The 14,485-nt window shown below is 28.7% G+C and overlaps 2 long non-coding RNA genes across 3 annotated transcripts; both read left to right on the top strand.

Annotated features, from left to right (window-relative positions):
- The first annotated feature begins 9,901 nt into the window (after nt 1-9,901).
- Nucleotides 9,902-10,965, top strand: LOC106797256 (uncharacterized). The gene is made up of 2 exons (XR_001386475.2): nt 9,902-10,058; nt 10,292-10,965. It is a non-coding gene; the product is annotated as an uncharacterized lncRNA (long non-coding RNA).
- A 1,178-nt stretch (nt 10,966-12,143) lies between these two features.
- LOC102659914 (uncharacterized) lies at nt 12,144-13,953 on the top strand. Of its 2 annotated transcripts, none has more exons than XR_420047.4 (5): nt 12,144-12,483; nt 12,655-12,748; nt 13,009-13,100; nt 13,691-13,763; nt 13,860-13,953. It is a non-coding gene; the product is annotated as an uncharacterized lncRNA (long non-coding RNA). The 2 variants fall into 2 exon arrangements; XR_420048.4 differs by having other exon boundaries at nt 12,146-12,483; nt 12,655-12,699.
- Nucleotides 13,954-14,485: the final 532 nt, after the last annotated feature.

Below are 14,485 nucleotides of genomic sequence, written 5' to 3' on the forward strand. Positions count from 1 at the left end.
ATTTTAAAGTTAGAGAAACAAAAATAAAACAAAACTTTAAAGAAATTAATACCATATTATTTCTTTTAAAGAAAAAAAAAACATATTATACTCTGATATATATTATTGAATAATTTTTCTAAAATTATAAACTATACGAGTCTCATAACTTCATTACAATTTTTACACCAAAAAAACCTTCATTTACAATTTTATAACTTTTTAATAAAATTTAAGTAATAATAAAATATATCTTAAAAATTGTTAAAAATATATTACTAAGTTAATATATTTAATAATAGAGATACAATAAACTTTAATTTAATTAATTTAAAAAAATACGTGAATATTATATATTTATGATATTATCATCAATTCATATATATATATATATATATATATATATATATATATATATATATATATATATATATATAATAAGCCAAAAACCTAGTTTATCCAATCTTCAATGACCTGGAAGCATAATGTTGACATATCTGACAGGTAAGGATAAGATATCGGCGTAAAGCATACTCAAAATCGGATCAGAAAAAACTAGAAGAACCAACTTTATTAGCCATAAAATAAACTTGAATACTTTTGGTACATTGCATTAAAATTGTTAATTATCCTTGCTTTTAGTTTTTTATTTATTTCGAAGGGCTTGCTCTTAAATTCTGGGATTAGATGAATTAATAAACAAACACTTACGAAAGGGCAAGATAGGAAATATAAAACATTGAATGATTAAAAATAATAATAAAAAGGTCATGAGTTTCGATTCTCACATTAATAAAAACTAATAAATTAATTATTAACATTTTTGCTTGATAAAATAAAAAGACAAGAGATTCAAACTAATTAAAGCATTTTGGCATAAATAATGTAAATTTTCTAGAATATACTTTATCTCCTTAATTATTAAATAAAATATTAAATATAATTTATGTTTTATATTAAACATTTGATAAAATATTAGGAAAATTAAAAAAAATATGTTTAAAAGATATTATATATTATTCTTATAAGTTATAGCAGAAAAACAACTAACCATTGAGGCTTCTTTATACGTTAGCAAAATTTAGATACTCCCCAATCCGACACACCACAAACAACAATAGATAAATTAAATTAAGTAGTAACAACGTATCTTATGCGCATGGAATAACTAGGAGGCGAGGAAGAAGAGTTACACAATTCGTTTAACTTTTTCCTTTTAAAATAATTACTTATTTTATTAAAACTTTATTAAAAAGTAAAAAAGAAAAATCAAATATAAGCTGACAGTGCCTGAAGTATAATCCAGACTGCAGACTAAATGCGTAGGGGAATAGATTTATCTGATTACTTACACGTAAAACCAATCATGCAACCACACTAATATTTAATTTATCTATTTTTTAAAACCTTTTTCAAATGTTTACATCCCAAAAATTAGTATCCACCAATCCTTTTTTTGATGCAGCAACTAGTATTTGGAAAACTCGTGAGTGTCCACCATGGCAACACCTGATTGTCATATATGATTAATGATTAATTATGAGTGATGTTTTGATATTAATGTTGTTTTTCTTATCATAATGAGAGTTTTACCTAGTTAATTTGTCTTGATATTAAATGAAAACTTTTATTACATAGACCGAATGAAACTCTAATTTTTGGAAGAAGAAAAATTAAAAATATCTTTAAAACGTCATATATCCTGGTACGGAAGGAGTATCTAAGTTTTGTTTTTATTTAATTTTGGACCATTATAATTTGTATATTACTATCCGGTTAGTATAAAGAGCATTTAAACTTAATTATAACAAATCTTGAAAACTTGATCCACGTGACATTAGGTGTTAGTTAAATAAGGCCATTTTTTGGTAGTTGTATTGTACTACTAGCCCGGCCTAAGATCCCATATGGGCCTACAACTAGCTACGAGAATCAACTTAATTCATTGAAGCAATTAGGAGCATTTAGAAGCTATGGCATCGAAAATGTTTAAATTTTTTGTGTACGTACTCTTGTTCAAGAGCGTCAAGGAGAGTATGCAAATGGATTTTCAGTTTCAGTGATTTATTTGTGTAAAAATACATGAGATTTATATCCCTTTTTTTTGTCATAATTTTTTTATATCCCTAACTTATGTCACTTATATTTCAACACTTTCTCTCACATCCATTTGACATGGCATATTTGTGATTCGTTTTCAATAGTTTAAGTTTTTATTTCATATTCAGACCTCACAGGTTTGGTTTCATTGCCTAAAATTGCTGTCTTTCCTGTGTTTTAAACGTCTCATTTTATTTTTTAGCCTTGTTTTTTCAATTTGACACCCCCCCCCCCCCCCCGGAACTCAACAAAAAAAATTATACTAACGAAAGTTAATTAAATAATTAATGATGGTAAATGAAAACTTTCTTTTAGTGATGATCATCTAGTATAATAAAGTAAAAGGTAAGATGCAATAAAAAAGATTTTAAAAAAAAGGTGAGAGGATGCAGTAGTGTAGCGCTTGGATACATTATCATCACTCATCAGTCTTCAGTAGGAAAAATATCTGGGTTTAGTAAATTAATTAACCAATAAAAAAAGATATTATCAGCAAATGCAGGTTCTCATAAATGATTAAGGATATAGATGAAAAATCTTGCCTTCGTCACTGGCATAAGTTCATGGGTGAGATTGTGAGAATATAAATTTGACTTATGGATCAGTCTTGTTTTTTGACAAATTGGACTAATCTATTAGTTCACCTTTTAAAGGAAGTTTGGGTTATTCTACGGAGTTGTATAACTTGTTATTCTCACCCCTGATTATTAAGTACACATTCCACGTTATGATTTTATTTAGTTGTTCTTATCAAAATACTCTTCACAGAAACACATTTTTGTTTTAGGCAATATATAAATAGGAAACATTTTTCTTTTATGTATTAGCTGGTGCAAGGGGTGTGAATTCGTGCCAATATTGTATATTGGGAGCACACCTATTCTTAATATAAGGTAACGTTTAACTTGAGTATTTATTTTCTTTTTTCAATTTTTGAAAATAATTTTTATTTTCAAGATTTTAAAAATATTTATCAAAAATAAAACTCTAAAGTGTCACTATGTTTTTACTTGTTCAGAAAATATTAAAAACGTTAATTTTTTATTTTCAATTTTAGGCCTATTTCTTAAAATATTATTAGAGATAATGTATTTTCAATTTTCAAACATATTTTATTATTATTTTCTGTTTTCTTTAAAAATAAAATCAGAAAACACTTAAATCAAGTGTCATCTAAGGAATACATGTTTTTGTTTTGTGTTGGGAGTCACACCCCTTAATGTCACAATAAAGACACGTGTAAGTACAATAAAAACGTATTTTTATTATGTAGTTATATATATTTAACCTGAAACCTCAAACAGACCGAGAAATACTTGAATCATTCTCAATTAATCATCAATCAATTCCATTAAAGTATTATGATAAAATTGATAAATTGATATAACAATAAACAAGAGTTAAAGAGTTAAAATGATTCTGTTAAAATATTAAAATGCAGCTTATTGACACATAAAGAGTTAAAATGTTCTATATGGCCTAAATATTAAATTTCCCATGAACAAACATCATCATGATAGTATCTATGCCACTGCGGTACAACAAGAAGCAGTCGAGCCTCATCCTTCAAATAAACCTTTCCAAACAAAATTAGAAAGCTACATATTACGAGAGTAAATTACACTAATTATTATCTTTGAAGTTTTGTAAAATTACATATGTTTTTATGTCTTAACATTTATAGCAACTTTCCTTAGGGAGGAACATGATTTAATATTTTTCAAATAATTAAGGAAATCAGTATAATATATAATAATTATCGATGTAATATTTTTTAAACAAATAAGAGAAGTTAGTTTATAAGTAAAAAGGTAAGGAAAACTTGTGTAATTTTTATAATTTTACAAAATTTTAAGAGTAATTAATGTAATTTACTCCTTATTATAAGAAGGCTCCTATTTTTTCCCCTCTTGTTGTTTAAATTTTGTGTAATTCTGTCTTTTACCATCTTTAAAATATGTATAAAGTTGCAAAGTTATTACCAAATAAAAAACTATTATTTATTGGTTAAATTATTATTTTTTAGATTCTTAATTTATTTATCAGGGGTAATTTGATCTTTTATTTTTAAAAGTTTCAATTAAATTAATTATTTTATAAAATAAATTCAATTTGATTCCATTTTCAACCAAATTTAACTCATATTTTTTTCTTAAATGTCCAAAGCTAACAGAAAAAATAGACTAAATTGAATTCATTTTAAAAAATAAAAGACTTAATTGAATCTTTTAAAATAAAGGAACCATATATATTGAACTTATTTTTAAAAATAAAGGATCTAATTTAACTTTGTAAAAATAAATCAATTGAACCCACTAAACAAATTAAGAAAAAAAAATAGCCTTATTTATTCATCCCAAAATTATCAGTATCCGCCACTATTTCGAGCTCTATATTGGGCCAAGTGGTTTCACATCCATAATCAGCCCATTTTGGGCGTATATGACTTTTTTTTTCTAACTTGTTATTTGTGGACCCAGTAATATTAAACTTTTCGATATGCATATCGTCAGCGACTACTGATAATTATATTTTTTTTACATATATAATTTTTTTTTATTAAACTTATGATTTTTATTTAAAATTTATATATCTAAAAAAAATATTATTAAATCAAAATTAATTATTACAAAATTTATTATATAAATTTATATGTATATTAAATATATATTAAAAAATTTAATGTTTTATATACGATATTAATTATTTTATAATATAATTGACTTATTAGATCGATCGGTTAAAACGTTGGGCTAACAAAACAAAAGTCATATACTAGGTATAAAAGAAAAATAGATGGTGCACGAAGAAAAAGCCGAAATTAAAAATAGATAGTGATATTATATGAATATTTTTTAAAAAAATATATTTTGTCTATCCCAACCCAACAGCATCTAGTGTGAGGTGCATTAACATGTATAGACAGAATGCCTGCAACGAAGTGTTCTAGAAGTTCAAATTTCAAAATATGTATCTCAGAAGCAATTTGACTAGATGCTGCTTTTTCGATAAATAATTGTAGTATATTTGGCAAAAGTTCGCCGCAATGGATCATAGTCAGAATGTGATTCTTATGTAGTGAAATAGTGATAAAGATTAGTATAAGGAAAAAGTGAAACCTGATTATTTTGTTCGTTGTGGTGAAACAATTATTTGAATGATTCAAAGGAGAATGTTCTCAACTTCTGATTACAAATTAAATATCAGTTTTGACTGATGTTTACATCAAAGGCTAAGGGGTAAAGCCTTTAATTAGCATTTTGAACAGAAAATGATGCCTGTAAAACGCGGTCATATCCTTGCTTTCTACTGGACACTCTATAATTCAGCAAAATTCAATCAGTTCATTATTCTCCAGCATGTTGACTGCCTGCAGACACACAACGGTGACATATTCAAATTAAATATAACATGTTGATAAATTCACACAAAATTATCCTAACTTCACCAAGAGACAATATAGGTCTTATGTTTGAGTCTTGATATAAAGTTTTATTAAATACTTAGATAGAGTATTTGTCGTTTGTAATTAATGATCCTTAAAAGCTCGAAACATCATTGTCTCTATATGTTCTAAACAAAAACAAAATTTAGAACATACAATTAATGTAAAAATATAATTAAAGAGTATAAGATACCTACAAATTTAAATCGGAGCAATTATTTGACTTTACATATCATCATTGGGTTATCCTAATCTCAACATGGGAATTACTTAATCTCACAATTTTCTAGTGCTATTTTCATACGTTAGATTTACTTTAATATTAGCTCTTTTCTCATCTTTAATATTTATTTTCTTGAAATCTAATAATTATAATAAATAATTAATATTAATTTTTAAATTTTAAGAAAATTAATAATTAAAATAAATTGATTACTTTTAGAATAAATTGATCTCTTCTCATATATATATATATATATATATATATATATATATATATATATATATATATATATATATATATATATATATATATATATATATATGAGTTTGCTAATGCACTTAAACTTTTTTTTAGTCCTCTTTCAGTAAATTTATTGTAAGGAAATCATAGTAATTTAGTTTTAAAATTTTTAAAAAAAATGTTTGTCACTCCCTCTCCTGAACCCACTTCTGGCCTCAACTCCATCGCGCCTTCATGGTTTGTGAAGCTACAGCAACAAATTACTCATTTCTTGAAGCAGCAATTTGTAAGCACCGCATCCATAGCAGGACTAGAATGGAATAAAAATCAATGAAGCTTAGATGGAGAATTCTAAGAACTGAAAAGCGAGTCCATTAAAAAGGCATGACTGGTGCAAATAGAAGGACTTTAATTAGTTCATGCTTCCCATTACAATGACCATAGATTTAATTAGATTAAATCATACTTTATAACCACCTGATCAAAGTGGCCATGAAGTTTGAAGATGAATCATGGATGAGAATGTTGGTAGAGTGTTACGCGAGATTGGGGAGGGGAGGAGAGAGAAGACAGTTTTTTGTTTAAAATAATTAATTAATTACTATAATAAGTCTGATGTAACTGCTTAGAGTAAAAGAGAGTTGGATTTTTTTTCCTAATAATTTTGGTATTAGTTATTAATAGGAAGAAATCTGAGTGCATTAACAAATCATATATATATATATAACATTCTTATTTTTTTATATTATAAATACTTAAAAAGTTACTTTATTGATATATTTTAAAATATTATCTAATTATAAGTGACTAACTCATTCATATATACTAAAAAATAAAAATGTATACGTTAGTATATTCCACAAATATTTTTTAATACATATATTTTTATTTTTTAGTATAAATGTATTAATAAATTATATCATTGTCTATTTTAAGATATTTTTTAGTTATTATAATTTACATAGTAAAAAAATAAGAATGTGTTGGTTAGTAAAATTCTTTATATAGAAAATTACTAATTGATATACTTATCTTTTTTTTTGGTACTTGTGCATAGCAACTTACCCTATAAAATTTGGAGAGAGAAAACCTACAACTTATTTACTTAGTAAAACTAATTTATGCATATTATAGTAAAGAATAAATCCACACCATTCATTCTATTATTCTGATTGTTAAAAACATAAGTTTATTTTTACAATATTAATGTTCTTGAAATTAAACGTACGTCCATCATGAATGGTATTGGGCATATTGGCTCAACCAAATTGATATTTTTTTTTATATAAAAAAAGACACTAAATATATCAAACAAGTGTCAATGTCAGATTTCCGAATCGACAAAAGAGCAATATAGTGGAAAAATGTTCTGTGGGAACCATATGGGAGTCGAAAAGGGGGATTCAAGGCAAGAGTCTTAAAACAATCGGCTAATAACACATGAGAAACATACAAAAGAACTCCTGCAGGTATCTTGAAAAGGTTGAGTGTAATAACAACCTTGGTAGCATAGATGGTCACCATTATGTCCTGTAACACAAAAGTTGTACAACACTTAGAGATACCATTTCCTTTTAGCCTGGCATCATCACTAACTCACGCACTCTATTTTGTTTTTATTTTCGTTTGGTTTGGTTCAGAATCCAAAAGGAAATTAGAAGGAAACCATTAGTGATGAGAAAAAAGTAAAGAGGACAATATTTATTTGTTGCCAAATGCCAAAGAAAGAAAATAGATGTAGACAAGACAAGGGAATAATCTCAACAAAACCGTTGGCAAGTAAATTGGCTCGCCTCACACTCCCCAAATTCTGTGTTTACTCGTCTTTGTTTACTTGGTTAGGAGGGTAAATGGAAGTTGGAACATCTCATTCGCTGAAAATAGAGAGCTAAAACACTTCACACGTAAAGCTGAAGTTGATAGAAAAGGGGATTCTTACCTACCTTTTAAAAAAGAAATGCTTGGTTGATTATTTTTTAGGATTTCTTTTGTCTAGAAAATTTAAAAAAATTGTGAATATGGTTTTGTCTCTGGAAATTATTTTAAATAAAATAAATTAATCCAGGTACAAACTAAGAAAGTTAATTTTCACACTGAAGTGACGTGGGGGAAATGGAAACATTTTGATGAATATTGGTTATGTGTCATTTCGTCATCTAAGCGGATAAATTAGTTTGTCAAAATGTTATGATAAATTATCAATTTTAAAACATATTTTTTTATTCCTATAAGTGTGTTAGTCTTCAAAATCATAATAAACTATGGTGAGATGAGTAAACATTAATTTTGACCAAATTTTAAATGTTTTGGATTATTTTTAAAATTATGATAAAATTAATTATGATGGATAATCGTTGGTTGAAAGTAAGTAGGAGTAGTTTTTATTTCTATCAAAATCAATTTTGTAAAATCAATTTCATTCCAAATTTATTTTGTCACATCAATCCTAACTTACTAAATTTGAAATGTATCATTTTTTATTCTATAAGTACTTTAAATAGTATTTTATACAAGAGTAAAAAGTAGTTTAGATTTTTTTTTTTGGTGAAAAAAAAAATCCGCGGGTTCTTATGAGTTATGACATACAGCTGATTACTGTTTTATTATCCATGGCTAATACTATCTCCAGTTTTTGCTTTTAAGTTCGTGGGACGACGGTGATGAAGTAGCTAGAGTACTATTACTTCCTCCATTATAATCAGCAATATTTGGTTATTATTTTACCTAATTCACTTCCAAAGTTGAATTACCAAATGTCGGAACAAGCTGGTAAATAATATAAGGAATAAAGACGGGCAGAAAAGAAAAGAAAAGAAAAGGGGCATCTTTTAGGAACTCAAACCATAAAGCGTGTGAAGAGTGAGATAGAATTGGAAATATGCATGCATGTACAACGTGCGATATTGTGATTGGAAAAATAAAAAAAAAAAACCTCCCAGTGAGAACAAGTAGAATTTCTAGTTTTCTACAGCTAGCTGGTAAATACTCATATTCATATAATTAAGATCAGCTTTCCATACGTGAAATTAAGGGTGCTCAAACAACTGGATCTCCAGTTTGAAATAAATTTAGATTTTGAAAATTAAATTTTGTATAATTAAGATTTAGTTCGACCTGAATCCAAACTTGTCATCATTCGTGCCATCATCAAATAATAAAGAAATAGGTCCGAACAAAATAGCAAACTGATATTGGATTTTGAAAAATTTCATCCCAACTGATTCCTGTATATTGTATATGGTATGGTTTGGTGCCTGTGCTCGGGATACTTTAATACTTAGAGTAGTGACAGGTGGGCATTTGTATAGTGCATATATGTCTAATTGACAATCTTGATTTCAGTTTTTATCTCTAGATTACGCATTGGGGTTTATGAATCATTTTTGTAATAATTATCGTGGTAAAAAATTCATTTTAAATAAAATCATTTACAAATCTTATAAAAACTGACAAGCTTATAAATCATTAAAATTGATTAGTTTTGTTATCTATAAAAAAATTTGATTTCACGTGCATCAAAACTTTGTTTTGTTTTAAAAAATTATCCATTAGGAAACAATTGTGTGTAATATCGCATTATTTCTACAATATGTCGTTTCAAATGATTTCTTTATAATTATAAAGCTGAAGTTTTCCGACCCAAGAATTAAAGGTCTCCCTAGTGAAATATCATTTTAACTTACGAAATAATTTGGGTCAGTTTATTTGTTAAAAAGTAGAGACCATTGTTATCTATAAAAGATGAATTGATGTAAATAAAAAGACTAAATTGATCGATTTTTTTATTGTTTAACAACAAAATTGGTAATTTTCATTTTTCCACGGAATATCAATCTTAAATCTTGGAAGGGCCAAAACGTGTTTTACTTTAATATCTTATATATATTACTTAAGTTATACACACTGTATTTTTATGCACTCTCTCAATCATAAATTTCAAACAAAACTGATCAAGGCAATACAACAAAGAGATCGTGACAACAACGGTGCACAGGCAATTATTAGAAACATACTCTTGGACAAGGAGATTAATGCTAGAGTTAGTTCTCAAACCAGCAGCATTCTAAACCAGTAAGTAGAAGCACATATTTGTATATATATGAGAATTAAGAATAGGATATGATATGACTATGTAATATCTTCGAGGAAGTATTATGCGTAACAAAATAAAACCAATTATTGTTATATAAACTATAATATATTTCATTACCATACAACTAAAAGTTAGAAGCATCACTTTATGTATATATAATAATTAAATCTATAGAAATAAACAAATACAGTGATATATATGCCGTTCGCAGCACATATATGCATGCAGGTTTCTTGTCAGATCAAAGTTGATGGTGAACACGGTTCTTTTGCTTGTCGATGAAAATACGAGCTTTCTTGTCAATATTGGGCGAAGCTACCCCCCAAGTCCCTTTGTCGTAATCGCTAGGCCAATCACGAACTATCTCACGGCCACCACCATGATCACTACGCCCTCCTTTCGCCTTCTTATTACTCTTGAAGAAATTGAAAACAAAGAAGAAACTAAACGAATACTTACCACCTCCCATGATTAATAACTCTTCTTTTCTTTGGCTTATGATGATATGAGCTAGCTAGTTCTTTTTTAATTTGTTAAGTAATGAATGAAAACACACTGATGAAGCTAGCTAGGATCTCAATTTATATATATATATAGCACGTTGAAAAGGCTAGCATTGTAAATTAAAATGGTTGGTGAATACTAGAGAATCTGATACATGAGGACTCAAATCAGCGTTGATGATGAGATGGCATGGAAACAAGCGACAATTTGAAGGTACCAAATGCTTTTGCCAAAGCACATTTGCTATGGTCCGCTAGTCACGTACTTGACCAGGACAAGCTTTTTTGTGAAGGGTATAATTACTGTTAATAATGCTGGCTATGCTTTTCTGTACTTTCTCCTCACCTGAGTGAAGAAGATTCACGTTATTATTATTATTAATTGATTGCCACTTTTCGCTTTATCTTTATGCACGTAATTCTGTGCCACCAATAATGGACTTACCTAATTATCTACATTTCCTTCCCCACCATCACCACCTAACCCTTCAAGCCGTTCTCGAAGAGAAAAATATATATACCAACCCTTCTTAAACTTATTTCTAGAGGGACACTTAAATTTTAAATTTGTCTAAATTGAGTTTTTTGTTCTTGTTATTAAATAATTAATTGTACATCAAATAATTAACCAGAGTTTCTCATTCATATATGATGATAAATTAAGCTCGACAATATATATATATATATATATATATATATATATATATATATATATATATATATATATATATATATATATATATATATATATATATATATATTAGAGGATTACATATCAATGATGGCGATGAGAAATGCGTTCTCCAATTGGTGCGAAACCTATCCATGATATGATTTAAGTGTGAGATGGATAATTAACACAAAAAGAATTAGATTGCTTTGGAGGAACTATATTAAAAGAATAGGGGTTTTCATTGGCTAGCTCAAGTGGCATATATACTATTTACATCGAAAAAAAGGGTTATAGGACCCAGTTTTTTTAATGTAAAGATGTTCAAAATATTATTAGACAAGATTATGGTTTAAATAAAAAAATCAAGGGTCCAGATTCATTATATATATGAAAGGCATACAGGAATAACAGATTGCACATTGATTATTTTAATAACACATAGACAAAGAGATTTATTGGAATATTACCAAAAGTTTAAAAATCAGTTGTGCAAAGTGTACTTTTTGCAAAGAGGAAAAATTCACAGGAGATTTTACACTTCCTCCTTTCTAAATTTAACCTAATAACACTTGATAAGGCGAAAGATGGTGGGTAAGAGGTAACTGTTAAGGACGGAATAAAGGGAGAACCAAAAAGGAGGGAAAAGCAAATTAAGAGTCTTTGGAGCTCAAGCAGAAAAAAGAGGTTGATAAGAAACATGTACAACGTACGGTAATGTTTGCTTCTTAAAGAAAACCACAAACCCCAATTTCTAGACACTACTACACAAGTGTGATTCAACATCGTTGAATCTAAGTCGGTTATGAAATAATCGATGTAATATAGCTTGCGGTGGCAATTTTGAAATTAATACCAACTTTTTATAAAGCTTAACGACGGGTCTTGTAAACCGCTTTTGATACAAACATTACGAAGGCGGTTTTATAAAAACCGCCTTTGTTTGTTAGCCTATTACTACGGTTTTATACGAAAACCGCCTTTGTCTCATTTGTAGTTATTTTTATTAATTATTTATGCTTCAGTCTTGGTACGCGCATGCCCTTTCGCCCTTCACCCTTCACCTTGCCGTGACCTCCATACATCTCACTCTCGCCCTTCACCCTGCCCTGACCTCCACAAGCTCGTCGTGGACATTTCCCAACCTGTGCTCTGACCCGTCTCCGGTGAAGGGTAGGGTTTTTGTGAGAACGAAAACACCTAACCCTAATATTGTTGCTGCTCCAAGAGGTAAGGGTTGTGTTCAGATGCCTATACCCACAATGTTCAACATCCTTAGTTTTTCTTTTTTTTTCCCATTTTCTACTGAAAAATTCGATTTTGTTGTGTTAGAATAGTAGAGATTGTGAATTTGGGGATTTCGTGAAATGGGTTTTAATTTTGCTTTTTGTTTGATTGTAGTGGTGGGATTCGGAAAGAAGCGTGGACCAAACTCTATGTGTAGTGGTGGGATTCTATTTTGCTCATCTCTTACACCAGCAACACATTCCCCACAGTACGAAAACACATGATGTTTTAGTTGTTTGAATGTGTTAAGTTTTAGTTTGTGTTTAACTTGCTCTTGTTGGAAAAAAAATAAAAAAAAATAGGATTGTGCCTACAGTTTTGCTCTAATAAGACTAGGTGAGTGGAAAAAAAATAAAAAAATAGGACTATGTACCTTTATATCGCTTAGAACTTAGAACTCATTGTTCTTGCTGCTTACTTGTTGTCTCATTCTCTCTCTCACCCATTGTTGTTTTCTTTGATTTTTAGATGTCTCCATCAATGTCATTGAAACATGATCCTAATCCTTTGGGGAGCTGCTACTAATGCAGAAACTAGAGGAAGTTGGAAGCTCTGTCAAGGTAGGAAGTAAACATGAGATATAGTATTGTTATTTGCCAGGAGAAACAGGATATTTAATTGCCCTGAGATATAGTATTGTTATTTAAATGCAATAAAAAGAGAGGAAAGGGGAAAAGGAAAATTATTTACATGTATGTTTCTGGAGTTGGTTATATTCTTTTGGCTAACCTCCAATAATTTTTTCTGAGTGATTCTGATCTTTGTAATTGGGGTTTATACCTATTTCTCTCTAATAAAATGTGTTGCTTTTATCAGTTATCTAGCAATTTAATCCATTATACTTTCACAGCATACAGAGTCATCATGTATAGTTAATAAAATACTTACAGTAACTACCATCTATTAGAGAGTTGGGAGACATAATGATTTTTCCTTACTTCAAGAGGGGGGAGAATTTAGGGAGACAGAGAGAGACACCACTTCTATAAACTTCTAATCAAGTTTTAAGTTGAATTATATAATGTTCATAAGGGTGTTAGTTTGTAATTTGGACTCTGTTAAATTCTTCTACTTGTTTATTAAGTATTATAAGGAGTGAGCTCTTGTCAAAGAACACTTTATTTGATGTGATGAGATCTTCAAATTGCAGGCTCGGATAAAGAAGATAATGCAAGCTGATGAGGATGTTGGAAAGATAGCACTCGCTGTGCCTGTTTTAGTTTGTGAGTTGCTTTGACTTACTCTGTTGTTAACTTGAGGCTGCTGGTTGTTTGTTTGTCATATACATGTTGTTGACATTGCTCTTGAATGCATTACAGCTAAAGCTCTAGAACTATTTTTGCAAGATCTTTGTGACCGCACTTATGAAATAACTCTTCAAAGAGGAGCAAAGACCATGAATTCATTGCATTTGTAAGTCTTTTATGTTATTATTACTTTTCTTCAATCTCCCATTTTAGTGATTTAGAACCAACTCTAGAACTTAGAATAATGCCTTTATAATTGACTTCTTTTAATATTCTTAGCTTTGATTTTAATCCTCACTTTCCCCTTTTCCATATGTCCAAGTTATAAATGGAAGCTAAATGTGAAACAGGAAAGTAGCCATTTTTTAGGTTTTAAAAAATTCTCAATAATGTAAATGAAGTATGAATGGCCAAACCTGATTAGAAGTGTTTATTTATGTTTAAAAGGTAATTTGCTTGTTAGGGTATGCATCCATGTGTGAAGTAGATTGTTAAACATTATTGGTATATCTTATTTGCACTGTCACTTCAACATAATTTTGTGTTGTGTGTTCTATCACTTGAATCTGAAGGAAACTATGAGATTGTTTGAAAACTTGCTTGGGAGTGAGCATGTCATCCATATCATATATAGAAACAGTGAAACAATATACAATGGGTTTCCCATAATTAGGGAAAGAATAAAAGATCTGCAAGAT

The sequence above is a fragment of the Glycine max genome, chromosome 19, assembly GCF_000004515.6.
Source record: "Glycine max cultivar Williams 82 chromosome 19, Glycine_max_v4.0, whole genome shotgun sequence".
In the NCBI taxonomy this organism is placed as follows: domain Eukaryota; kingdom Viridiplantae; phylum Streptophyta; class Magnoliopsida; order Fabales; family Fabaceae; genus Glycine; species Glycine max.